A 15,000-nucleotide genomic window follows, 5' to 3' on the forward strand; every position below is an offset into this window, starting at 1 on the left:
TGACACACACACACACAGAAAGACACACAAACACAAACACACACACAGAAAGACAAACACAGACACAGATAAACACACACACACACACACACAGACACACAAACACAAGCAGACAGACAGACACAAACACACACAGATACACAGAGAGACACACACACACACACACACACACACACACACACACAGAGAGAGAGACAAACACACAGACACACAGCCAGAAACACACACACACAGCCAGAAACACACACACACACACACAGACAGACAGACACAAAGACACACCCGCACAAAAAACAGACAGAGACACACACAAAAACAGACAGACACACATACAGAATGACACAGACACACAGATAGACAGACACAAAGACACACCCGCACAAAAAAACAGACAGAGACACACACAAAAACAGACAGACACACATACAGAATGACACAGACACACAGATAGACAGAAACACACACAAACAGACAGACAGACAGAAACACACACACACACACACAAACACACACACAGACAGACACACACAGATACAAACACAGACAGACAGACAGAAACACAGACAGACACAAACAAAAACAGACAGACACAGATAAACACAGAATGACACACACACACACACACACAGAAACACACACAGACACAAACACAGACAGACACAAACAAAAACAGACAGACACAAACACACATTGATTTTAAGTGTTCGAGTCTATGTACCATAGACTAAAAAAAGATGGCCGACGCCCCTTCGCTCTTTTCCATTGGTGAGAACTGAAGCCGCAAGTGTCCCGATATGGCACTGACATCTTGGGACTTGAGTCTGCGCAGTTGCGATTTCGGGACCAGACCTGCGCAGTAGTGAGCAGGAAGTAAAGCCGCGAAATCAAGGCCCCGCCCTCACTCTCGCTGAATCAATCGCAAGCACACGCCCCTGCACTTTTGACTTATGACGGTGTGAAATAATTAATTATAGAAATTTTGATATTAAATTTAAAGCTCCAATCTCCTCAGTCCTCCGAAGATCCCGAAAAAAGTCAGTTGGTGCTTCAGTGACTACTTCGGCTCAGAGAACCTGTCAATCACAGCTGTCAATCATGATGTCACAGCACCGTTTTCATAGCATCAAATTACTAAAAACAAACACTTGAAATGACATCAACGTGATAGAAACTACAGTAAATGACAGAAACTATCTTTGGAAAAAAGATATGTGAAGTGTAATTTAATTGTTTAGTTGGTCTCACGTCCCGTTGAATAACATGGGGAGGCGGGGCTTATGACCTATACTAGGACCAGTCACTGGGGGGCGATCGAGACATTTTGGCTTCACTTTTGAGGGCTTGTGCGGCACACTTGGTATGTACATGTGATTCAGTGATATTCTCACCCGCAGTCTGAAGTCGTCAACAGTCCAAATTCTGCTCGCAAAATCGTTAGATAGATACGACCCCTGCAATACACAAACACACCGCGTTCAGTTCTGCTCGAGTCAAATCAGTTCAAACCAATTCAGGTTGGCTGGGAATTTCTTAATTTTAAAAGCATCTCCATTGCTTTGAGCTTCATTTTCACGGGGCGGTTTATCGTTGTCCTTCAGTCCCGCCCTCCTGTGTGTTGTGTTGATGTTGGACGCTGCTGTTTTGGGTCTCGCTTAATTCTCTAAAAGACTCTTAATGCGGCAGAAACATCCATAATATCAGCTGCCACCTCAAACCAGCAACGCAAAACTAGAGCATGCTGGGAAACTTAAACAAGGGGCTGCTGCGAGGGACCAAAAAGGGACTCTGGTAGGTGTCTTCATGGAAAACACTAACAAGCGTTGCACTCGGTGGATTGTCGTTTGTAACTGTAAATCTCTGCAATAATATTGGTGGTGGTGGAGGCATAGTGGGCTAAAGCACATAACTTGTAATCAGAAGGTTGCTGGTTCGATCCCCACAGCCACCACCATTGTGTCCTTGAGCAAGGCACTTAACTCCAGGTTGCTCCGGGGGGATTGTCCCTGTAATAAGTGCACTGTAAGTCGCTTTGGATAAAAGCGTCTGCAAAATGCATAAATGTAAATGTGATGCACTTATATCCAGCTCTAGTGACTAATACAGAATAACTTACCGCACTGTCAAACTCTATACTGGTGATTCCAGCATTACTGCCGGTCAGTGCTCCTTTGGGTTCACACCGCCCTGGACAAAAAAATAAGCTTTTAAACACTTTTTAAAGGAGGAAACACTGAAATTCTGCGGTTGCACTGTTGAGTTTCACAAGGTTTAGAGCAAAATTTGGACAATTTCCTCTTTGAAACGACTGAAGGTCTCAGCTTGAAAACTTGAGATCACGGGCCGGTTTTACGTTCTCTTTGAGTCCCGCCCTCCTGTGTGTTACGTTGATGTTGGACGCTGCTGATTCGAGTCTCTAGTTCTTCAAAAGACTCTTAATTCAGCAAAAACATCCATAATATCAGCTGCCACCTCAAACCAGCAACGCACAACTCCAGCGTGCTGGGAAAACTCATGAGGAGCTGCTGGGAGGGAAGAAAAGGGACTGGAAGGAGACGACGGTGTCAGACCTTTTACATCACATCATTGACCTTTGACCCTTGATGAAAACTGTGGTTGATAATATCCATACACTACCTGATATGACCTCCCAGAGTTTGACCCGGCGGTCCATTCCTCCTGTGGCGAGCAGACGAGAACCAGGACCAAACCTCACAGCGTTCACTTCTCCATCATGGGCGTCCTGCACATATAAACGTTCATCTGAAGATTGTAAACATTATTGGAGGCTTTTTTGGTCACATTAGACCATTATTTTACAATTAGTACACCGTATGTGTATAAAGTGAGCTTTCAAATTCAGCCAAAATATGCAGGAGCTCACGAGGTTAAAGGTCTCAGCTTGAAAACTTGAGATCACGGGCCGTTTTTTCGTTCTCTTTGAGTCCCGCCCTCCTGTGTGTTACGTTGATGTTGGACGCTGCTGATTCGAGTCTCTAGTTCTTTAAAAGACTCTTAATTCAGCAAAACATCCATAATATCAGCAGCCACCTCAAACCAGCAATACACCACTAAAGTACGCTGGGATAAAAAAGAAAGGGGCTGCTGGGACGGTCAAAAAGGGACTGGAAGGAGATGACGGCGTCAGACCTTTTACATCACATCATTGACCTTGTGGACAATAAATAAATAAATAAATAAAATGCCATATAAAAGTAAATATACTCACAAAGATGTGCAGAGCAGTTGAGGGAACCCGGATGTCGGTACACGCCGATGGCACTTCCGCGGTTTCAGCAGACGTCCCGAACGAGTTCACAGAACGACGTCTTCTAATGGAGAGAAAGACGGGCTGTTCTGTACTCGTTTTGAATGACTATATTGTCTTACTTTAACAAGCATGGATTCTTAGTAAAGAGGGGCATTCATGGACTAAAGCGTGTATAATTGCACAATGTTACATGGCAATATTATTAGATAAGCATGTGACATTCTCTTCAAATCAAAATGTTTTGCAGTAAATTTAGTCACAATTGCTATTTCACCGTTCATGCACAAAAACACACATAAAGGTGGACAAGACAGACAATTCTAGGGCGAGTACCTATAGTACTAAATCATCTCCATTTATATGTACATATATATACACACACTACCAGTCAATAGTTTTGAAACGCGACTGAAATGTTTCTCACAATCTTAAAAATCTTTTGATCTGAAGGCGTTTGATTACATGTATGAAATTGGTTTTGTCGACAAAAATATAATTGTGCCAATCTCGATTTGAAGATGCTAAAATATAACAGTTTTGATTTATTTTGGATTTTGTTTAGTCACAGCATAATTCCATTTATGTTATTCCATAGTTTTGATGACTTTACTATTATTCTAAAATGTGAAAAGAAAAAAGAAGAAAAAAAAAGAAAATATTTATATTTATATATATATATATATATATATATATATTTATGTACATACACACACACACATATAATAAAGAACGTGTATGTGTTTCAAAACATTTGACCTGTAGTGTGTGTGTGTGTGTGTGTGTGTGTGTGTGTGTGTGTGTGTGTGTGTGTGTGTGTGTATGTGTGTGTGTGTGATATATATATATATACGTTCATGCACGTATTAAATTCAAGGCCCTGATGCTGGCATATAAAACAGTCACTGGGTCTGCTCCAGCATACCTAAAAACATTTATGCAGAGCTACGTTCCCACCAGAAACCTGCGGTCGGCTAAGGAACGTCGCCTTGTCGTACAAAAACAAAGAGGCACCAAAACACTTTTCCGGACTTTCAGTTTCATCATACCACGGTGGTGGAATGACCTTCCCAACTCAATCCGGGTAGCTAACTCACTCTCTATCTTCAAAAAACGGCTAAAAACACATCTTTTCCAAAAGCACTTAACCGGTCACTTAAAAAATTATTTTTTCACATTTTAGAATAATGTGAAAGTTTTTTTTAATGAAATAAATTAATATGGTGGAACAATTATATTTTTGTCAACAAAACTAATTTCAAACATTTACTATATATATACACACACACACATATATTATATATATATATATATATATATATATATATATATATATATATTAGGGCTGTCGATTTAACACGTTAATTCAGTGCGATAAATTTGACAAAAAATAACGTGTTGAACAAAATTAATGCAATTAATCTCAATGCCCCCGAACCGTAATATGGAAGATTCCTGAGAAATGCGTGTAGTACCACCTGTTTACTCCAGGGGGCAGTAAGTGAAACTTCAGCTGTATGAGCAACACACAGTTTATACAGTGAAGAAACACTTCAGCAGAACAACACAAACATGCGTTACATTCTTGCGTTCTAAACACTTGATGAAGCGCAAATTCGAATTTAAGAGATCTCAAGATGTGTTCTAAGTATTAAACTATATTTAACTTGACACAGTGACCTAAATATTTATGTTTATGACACAACACACCTGAGACGCTGACACAAGCATGTCTGATCGATGTCAATAATGCAATGCAATTTAATTACATGAATTTTTACTTTTATAATATACATTATATTTATAATCATTATAATAATTGTATCATTATATTGACCAGCCCTATAAAACCTCCACATCTTACACACTAACAACTGCACACACAGAAATGGCAAGACTTCTATTTCCACATTTCTACCACATAAAGACTTGCATAATCCCTTCCTCAGTCATTCTGAAATATAACCCTCTCCCGGGAGTTTAGCATTTTTTTTGGGTTCACGTTAGCAGTTTAAAACAGTGTCACTCAAGTCACACACAAACACATTCTGACACCACAGTATGCATCACCTGGAGTCGGACGGGATGAAACCAGGTTGGACAGAATCAGACAAGCTGCAGACACAGAAAGAGTGAACAATGAGACACCCACACCCACACACACACACACACACACACACACACACACCAGTTTATTTTATTATTTTAGGACTCATAGACTCAATAATTTGCGGTTCCCCAACCAGGGACAATGCACGGATTGCACCTACTATTTTTAAACGTGCCTAATTGTGTTTTAAAGGTCTCCTACAACAGATTTACATGCATCCAACGTCAAAAAACACTTTAATTTGCTCATAATTTAAATTGCAGCATCACCATTTTTTCCCCAAGTGTCAAAAACGATTCATTCTAAACTCCTCCTTTCAGAGAGTCTACTCTGCTCTGATTGGTCCGTTCTAAAGCATACATTCTAAACTCCTCCTTTCAGAGAGTCTACTCTGCTCTGATTGGTCAGATGTCCCAGTCTGTTGTGATTGGTCTACCGCTTAGTGTAGTGTTTGAGGGCGGGTCAAAGCTGTTCATGAGCAGCCAATGAAGACCAGAGGCGGGTTTTGTGTTACCAAATGACGTAGGCTAGTACAGGAAGTGTCTGGAATTACTAACAACTCGCTTCAGGTGTTCAGAATCGGTTCTATCTTTACGGAGTCAATTACTCCATTTAACTTTTTAATGAAAATATGCACTCTTACGCTCACCTACAACTTATTAATACATACACACACTGTCAAATAAACAGCCATAAAACAATAATAAGCAGTAGCTGATTTTAAAGTGCTCTGAGCTCCCTGCATGCTTGGACAATGTGCAACAGTGTCGCATCTTCACTTTGAAGCGTGCAGCGCATACAGACTATAGATTTGTTTAAATAAAATCAGTTTAAGAATAACATTTGGCCATTTTGCTATGTTTTTCTGTCCCTAAATTTAGGACCTCTTTAAAGGATAATTAAGACTTGTGTTATACCATTTCAGACATTTATGGCCTTACATTTTGGAAACCGAAAACAAGACTTTTTAAGGACGCCAGGGAACACCATTTGCATGTCCAATTAACAGGTTTATACATCTGTAAGTGTCGGACTCACACTTCACCGCTCAAGACGCTTCAGTACATTAGTGATGATATTTTAGGCCTCACAAGTATAGCAAAAGAGTGCACGCACACGCACAATCACACTTCGACACAGAGGATGAGGAAGAGGAGAAGAGGAAGATATAATAAGACTGTAATATACCCGAACATATTAGAGATGGAATCCAGCAGACCGCCAGGAGGAAGAGCCTGAGACGAGGCTTACTGAGACAGAAAACATCTGGATGAATTGTTGAATTGTTGTTACATATAATGCCAACATGAGTGTTTTCACGTGACATTTCTGCGCGTGTGTGTACCTGGGTGTGCGGCTGAGCGGTCTGCTCGGACACGATTCACCCGTTCCCTTCCCAGCATCCTCTGAGAGAACCTCGATGTCATCATCTCTACACCAATCAGATCAAAGCATTCATTGAAATCTCAGAGGATTCCCACCAGGACTCGAGGCACCGAAATGCCACCAAAATACAAAAATACCTCCGTAGAACATAGTGTTTTAATTGCAACATTTGATACATTTACTTTTTTTTTGTCTTTAAATATGAGATCTAATTATTAAAACAGCTCCTTTATGATTCATTCTCATTAGGGTTAATTGTAGTTGAATTAAAAGGATTACACAAGGGGTCTGGGTATGCCAGCGAGTATTGAGGGTGTGCTGAGTGACTCCAGCCGGGTCTCCTTAGCAACCAAATTGGCTCGGTTGCTAGGGAGGGTAGAGTCACGTGGGGTAACCTCCTCGTGGTCGCTATAATGTGGTTCTCGCCTCGGTGGGGCGCGTGGTGAGTTGTGCGTTGATGCCGTGGAGCCTGAAGCCTCCACACGCGCTACGCCTCCACGGTAACGTGCTCAACAAGTCACGTGGTAAAATGCGTGGATTAATGGTCTCAGACGCTGAGGCAACAGTGATTCGTCCTCCGCCACCCGGATTGAGGCGAGTCACTACGCCAACACGAGGACTAAGAGCGCGTTGGGAATTGGGCGCTACAAATTGGGAAGAAAAATTTAAATAATTAAATCTATAATTAAAACGTTATTCGACCTATACCCTAAACCAGGGGTGTCCACACTTTTTTGCGTGATGATCTACTTTTAAATGACCAACTCAATAAGATCTACCAACTAAAAAAAAACACAATTTTGTTAAAAAAAATGCTTGTTGGGACTACTGCATGTATCCCTACATGGAATTCATCTTCTAATTAATGTTGATTTCATTCAGTTTTAACACTAAACCCAAAACACCTACAGCACAACATAAACAATAGCCAGGGCGCTTACCTTATTCTGATGATTTGCACTGAATTGAATCAGACAGTTTTGTATAATCCGGGCATTCGCTGCTGGTAGCTAGCCACAAAAACTGCTAGCTTCACGAATGTCGCGCTCTGTTCTAAGAAGCCCTTGGAAGGCACGTAACCTGGTTGTCATGACAACTAAATAAACAAAAATCTTGCCTGGTCAAAATGTACTTGACAAGTGCAAGTCTATGTTTATTTTACACGTACCATATAATTACTGTTTCTTTTACACGTACTATAGAATTACTATGTTTCTTTTACAAGTACCATAGAATTACTGTTTCTTTTACACGCACTCATAGAATTACTGTTTCTTTCACACGTACCATAGAATTACTATGTTTCTTTTACAAGTACCATAGAATTACTGTTTCTTTTACACGTACCATAGAATTACTGTTTCTTTTACACTTACCATAGAATTACTGTTTCTTTTACACGTACCATAGAATTACTGTTTCTTTTACACGTACCATAGAGTTACTGTTTCTTTTACACGTACCATAGAATTACTATGTTTCTTTTACACGTACCATAGAATTACTATGTTTCTTTTACACGTACAATAGAATTACTGTTTCTTTTACACTTACCATAGAATTATGTAGCATAGAATTACTGTTTCTTTTACACGTACCATATAATTACTGTTTCTTTTACACGTACTATAGAATTACGATGTTTATTTTACACGTACCATAGAATTGCTGTTTCTTTTACATTTACCATAGAATTACTATGTTTCTTTTACACTTACAATAGAATTATGTAGCATAGAATTACTGTTTCTTTTACACGCTACTCATAGAATTGCTGTTTCTTTTACATTTACCATAGAATTACCTATGTTTCTTTTACACGCACCATAGAATTACTGTTTCTTTTACATTTACCATAGAATTATATAGCATAGAATTACTATGTTTCTTTTACACATACCATAGAATTACTGTTTCTTTTACACTTAGTATAGAATTACTGATATTTATTTTACACTTACCATAGAATTGCTGTTTCTTTTACATTTACAATAGAATTACTATGTTTCTTTTACACGCACCATAGAATTACTGTTTCTTTTACATTTACCATAGAATTATATAGCATAGAATTACTATGTTTCTTTTACACATACCATAGAATTACTGTTTCTTTTACACGTAGTATAGAATTACTGATATTTATTTTACACTTACCATAGAATTGCTGTTTCTTTTACATTTACAATAGAATTACTATGTTTCTTTTACACGTACCATAGAATTACTATGTTTCTTTTACACGCATAATAGAATTACTGTTTCTTTTACACGTACTCATAGAATTATGTAGCATAGAATTACTATGTTTCTTTTACACGTAACCATATAATTACTGTTTCTTTTACACGTACTCTGGAATTACTGATGTTTATTTTACACGTACCATAGAATTGCTGTTTCTTTTACATTTACCATAGAATTACTATGTTTCTTTTACACGTACAATAGAATTATGCAGCATAGAATTACTGTTTCTTTTACACCTACCATAGAATTGCTGTTTCTTTTACATTTACCATAGAATTACTGTTTCTTTTACACGCACCATAGAATTACTGTTTCTTTTACACGTAGTATAGAATTACTGATATTTATTTTACACTTACCATAGAATTGCTGTTTCTTTTGCATTTACCATAGAATTACTGTTTCTTTTACACGTACCATAGAATTATGTAGCATAGAATTACTGATTCTTTTACACGTACCATAGAATTATGTAGCATAGAATTACTGTTTCTTATACACGTACCATAGAATTGCTGTTTCTTTTACATTTACCATAGAATTATGTAGCATAGAATTACTGTTTCTTTTTACACGTACCATATAATTACCGTTTCTTTTACACGTAGTATAGAATTACTGATATTTATTTTACACTTACCATAGAATTGCGTGTTTCTTTTACATTTACCATAGAATTACTATGTTTCTTTTACACGTACCATAGCATTATGTAGCATAGAATTACTGATTCTTTTACACGCACTCATAGGATTACTGTTTCTTTTACATTTACCATAGAATTACTATGTTTCTTTTACATTTACCATAGAATTACTGTTTCTTTTACACGTACCATAGAATTACTATGTTTCTTTTACATTTACCATAGAATTACTGTTTCTTTTACACGTACCATAGAATTACTGTTTCTTTTACATTTACCATAGAATTACTGTTTCTTTTACACGTACCATAGAATTATGTAGCATAGAATTACTATGTTTCTTTTACACGTACCATATAATTACTGTTTCTTTTACACGTACTCTGGAATTACTGATGTTTATTTTACACGTACCATAGAATTGCTGTTTCTTTTACATTTACCATAGAATTACTATGTTTCTTTTACACGTACCAGAGAATTACTATATTTCTTTCACACGTACCATAGAATTACTGTTTCTTTTACACGTACCATAGAATTACTGTTTCTTTTACACGTACCATAGAATTACTATGTTTCTTTCACACGTACCATAGAATTACTGTTTCTTTTACACGTACCATAGAATTACTGTTTCTTTTACACGCTACCATAGAATTACAATGTTTATTTTACACGTACCATAGAATTACAATGTTTATTTTACACGCTACTATAGAATTACTGTTTCTTTTACACGTACTCACAGAATTACTGTTTCTTTTACACGTACCACAGAATTACTGTTTCTTTTACACGTACCACAGAATTACTGTTTCTTTCACACGTGCCATAGAATTACTATATTTCTTTTACACGTACCATAGAATTACTATATTTCTTTTACACGTACCATAGAATTACTGATGTTTATTTTACACGTACCATAGAATTACTGTTTCTTTTACAAATACCATAGAATTACTGTTTCTTTTACACGTACTCATAGAATTACTGTTTCTTTTACACGCACTATAGAATTACTAAGTTTCTTTTAAAGGTACCATAGAATTACTATGTTTCTTTTACACGTACCATAGAATTACTATGTTTCTTTTACACGTACTATAGAATTACTGTTTCTTTTACACGTACCATAGAATTACTGTTTCTTTTACACGTACCATAGAATTACTGTTTCTTTTACACGTACCATAGAATTACTGTTTCTTTTACACGTACCATAGAATTACTGTTTCTTTTACACGTACCATAGAATTACTGTTTCTTTTACACGTAAGATAGAATTACTGTTTCGTTTACACGTACCATAGAATTACTGTTTCTTTTACACGTACCATAGAATTACTGTTTCTTTTACACGTACCATAGAATTACTGTTTCTTTTACACGTAAGATAGAATTACTGTTTCGTTTACACGTACCATAGAATTACTGTTTCTTTTACATGTACCATAGAATTACTGTTTCTTTTACACATACCATAGAATTACTATATTTCTTTTACACGTACCATAGAATTACTATGTTTCTTTCACACGTACCACAGAATTACTGTTTCTTTTACACGTAAGATAGAATTACTGTTTCGTTTACACGCACCATAGAATTACTGTTTCTTTTACACGTACCATAGAATAACTGTTTCTTTTACACATACCATAGAATTACTGTTTCTTTTACACGTACCATAGAATTACTATATTTCTTTTACACATACCATAGAATTACTATATTTCTTTTACACATACCATAGAATTACTATATTTCTTTCATATGTACAATAGAATTACTGTGTTTCTTTTACACGTACCATAGAATTACTATATTTCTTTCACATGTACCATAGAATTACTATATTTCTTTTACACGTACCATAGAATTACTGTTTCTTTTACATGTACCATAGAATTACTGTTTCTTTTACACGTACCATAGAATTACTGTTTCTTTTACACATTTAGTTTTTTTGCTGTACTTGTGAAATGTAATATCAGTCGACCTATACCCTAAACTCTTATATCCATTACAGAAATTGTACCCTAAAAAATTAACTTCTATGTTATTAATTATTTCAGTGATGGGCATCAATAGAAAAAATATATTCACTATAGAACTTTATATGCATACATTTTTTAGTTAAATTTCTGGCATGGAAATTAACATTTTAAAATTCCTTGACAATTCCTGATTTTCCATGGCTGTGGGAATACTGAATTAAATGAAATTTATGCTGGATTAAAAACTCCAAGTTAGTTCATTCAGTTAGTTAATAAGTGATTTTACACCAAGGCTAAAAACAAGTTAAAATATATTAAAAGGTAGACCCTCAAAAGTGTTTGCCAGGTAAAATAATTTCCTAAAAGAAATCCAATAAAATATGTTTCAAAGATGCATGTGATGCATAACGATACGAGTCTGGCAACGTGTGTAAATGATCGGATCATAGTACCGGTGAGTACTGAAATATAAGATGTGTAAAACTCAAAGCAACTCAAACTTACGGGTTTATTGGAAGAGGTTCCTTCGCAGCGTCTGCTAATTCCTTCTGAAGCTTCGCCTGCCTGCGTCTGCAATGACATCAGGTAACACAAATACTTTACCTTTGAGTTTACACACATTTTAACCTGTGCAGAAACACTCCGCCTGCTTCAAACAACCAATCACAGAGGGGGCTCATTTCTGCATGGAAGGTCAGGAATTGAGCCTCCTTTCTTCTGCATGGAAGGTCAGAAACTGATGGGTGTCGACCCATTACACCCATTCTTTTGTCTTGCTGGCTGAGCAATCAATTAGCAAAAGTGAGAACGACTTTCAGTTCATGCACATCAGCAATTCACAGCTCATTTATCAGAGTTGACGAACATCTTTACCTCCATCAAGGTGATATGAACTTTATCACATCAAGATTTTAGGTTTATTTACTTTTATTTACTTCTAGATGCTGGCCAAAATATATTTTAAATGATATTTCATTTATATGGTCGTGCATTTAAAGGCAAAAAATATTCCAATATCACGATTTTATTTTATTTATACAATTTGTATAAAAAGTATCAATTCTAGATCTTGTAACGTCAACATTTATATGAACTTTAAAATCAATTTTTACATCGAATTTCACGTTAATTGTAGTGCAAGAAGAAAAACAGATGAAGTTATATTTATAATCACCTTTTCAGCTTCCTGTTAAGATCCTGATTAATTACACGTATGCTTTTAAAAGTACACTATTAGTACTCAATTACGGTCATCGTAATAATTATTATTATTAGTTTAGCACCTTCCATACATCAAATGTAGCTTAAAGAGTTAGTTCAGCCAAAAATGTACGTTCTCTCATGATTTAGTCACTTTAATTAATCTCAGATGTGTTTCTTTCCTTCTTCAGCAGAGCCGAAATGGAGATTTTTATAAGCACATTTCAGCTGTGTTTGTCCATACAATGAAAGTGAACGGTTGCCGTGAGGCTGCTGGCTGTATGGCGACCCAAAAGTCATATTTAGGCATGATAAAAGTAATCCGCGCGACTCCAGACGCTCAATTAATGTCTTTTGAAGCAAAAACTATTTGAGCGATAATCACCTTAAAATATAGCACGATATACGATTATATCGTAAACCTTCTGCCGAGGGTCGGTGACTATGTTTGCTTTATTGATTGTGCTTTAAAATTTTAATTAATTTAATGAAACACAAAAAACACGACTCAATTCAAATTGCACTTAAACCCTCTGGGGTCGACGGACGCGCCGGCGCGCCCTGCTGGATATTTTCGTCATTACAGCGGAAACAACTTAAAATACTTTATAAAAAACATACATATAAGTGTAAGACATCATTAGAGACTATAAAGGGTAAACTTTTATTTGTGTATACTCACAATAACAACAAAACCTTGTGCTTTTGTAAAATAAAGAAAATAAAAAGGGTGAGCTGTCAGCCGTCTCTGTGTAAATGAGCATATTTCTGAAATGAGTCACAAAAATGAACTGAAACTCCGCGAATACTTATCACACAAACATGAAACATATGTCTAAAGAAAGCTTAAAATGTCTACTTTTAAATAAAACTATTAAAATTTATTCTATCAATGTAATCTGTATGAAACAAAGCGATGTACAGGTTCTCCTGGCTCAGCTTCATTATAGCTAATGTGATCCACCCACCAGCAGAGGGCGCTATTCATACGCTAATGTGCTGAGACGATCAACGCACATGGTGAACGCCCCCGACTGTGCCTTAAAAACAGTTCATTCACTTTTCTGCACATTTGAAAGATCGCACGATACACAAGCGAGGAAACTCATATTTTGGATCAAATAAATGCAGCCTTGGTGAGCAGAAGAGACTTATTTAAATGGTAGTGTAGGTCTAAAATTAAGTAAAGTCTTTATGTAAAGAAAATGTATAGTCAGATTACTTGATTTTGATCATTAAATCTCCTCACATTCATTCTCCATCTGTCACATTCATCATTGATAGGCCCAGAGGAGGGTCTTTTGTCTTCTCAGGTGTGAATTACATCAATATTCATGATAGTTCACGCCTCCTCACATATCGCCTTTCAACACTAAACGTGTCTTACAAAGGTTAAATGACTATATTGTTTTGTATGAATGAGTGATCAGGATACTTTTCACATCATTGTGTAGCACAAACTCTAGGCTACAAGATCCAGTTCTCAAAGGTCTTGTGGACAAATGTTTAGTATGTGTTATATGACCTTATTTCAGTGACTTAACATTTTAGTTTTTTCAAAAACCATGCATAAACGTTATTTTCTCAAAAATACAAACATGTACTCACATATTATTGTAGCCCAGTTTGTGTTGAATACAGTGTTATCAGACTTTAGCCATTAATGTGTTTTTAAGCAACTGAAAAAAGCACAAATGTCAAGGCATGTCAAAACTTCTCCAGGGCCCAAAACAATCTCAGACCCCAGAGGGTTAAACTAAACAAAAAAAGGCAATCAATCCAAATATTTACCGTCTCCATAAGCATCCATCAATGACAACAGGTGCAAAATTACTTTTTGGCTGTGCCAGGGAATGTCACTCCAATTGTTTTATCATTTTTTATCACTTAAATGTTGTTAAGAGTGTATCACAGTGTAAAACATGTCATTTCCTGTTGCCAGTAGGTGGCGCTATGACTATAACTGAATATTGGCACGTAGATGTATTCAGGCCGGGACTCTTATCAAACATGTGACATTTTGTGCAGATTGGACATTTTATGTTTGAGTTACAACAACTTCCTGTTTCATGGCGAAACGTCAAAATTTGTCAAGCCACCACGGACACGGCGTTCAACGAAAACTCAAAAGCGTCGCAAT

The 15,000-nt window shown here is 36.6% G+C and overlaps 2 non-coding genes and 1 pseudogene across 2 annotated transcripts; all 3 read right to left on the reverse strand.

Annotated features, from left to right (window-relative positions):
* Window positions 1-15,000, reverse strand: part of LOC127642127 (autophagy-related protein 16-like) — a 29,852-nt pseudogene that overhangs the window by 4,946 nt on the left and 9,906 nt on the right.
* LOC127642129 (small Cajal body-specific RNA 6) lies at window positions 2,311-2,589 on the reverse strand. Its single transcript, XR_007970291.1, has one exon. It is a non-coding gene; the product is annotated as a small Cajal body-specific RNA 6 (non-coding RNA).
* On the reverse strand, window positions 2,891-3,169 carry LOC127642128 (small Cajal body-specific RNA 6). The gene has a single exon (XR_007970290.1). It is a non-coding gene; the product is annotated as a small Cajal body-specific RNA 6 (non-coding RNA).

This window comes from Xyrauchen texanus, unplaced genomic scaffold, assembly GCF_025860055.1.
Source record: "Xyrauchen texanus isolate HMW12.3.18 unplaced genomic scaffold, RBS_HiC_50CHRs HiC_scaffold_394, whole genome shotgun sequence".
NCBI classification, from domain to species: domain Eukaryota; kingdom Metazoa; phylum Chordata; class Actinopteri; order Cypriniformes; family Catostomidae; genus Xyrauchen; species Xyrauchen texanus.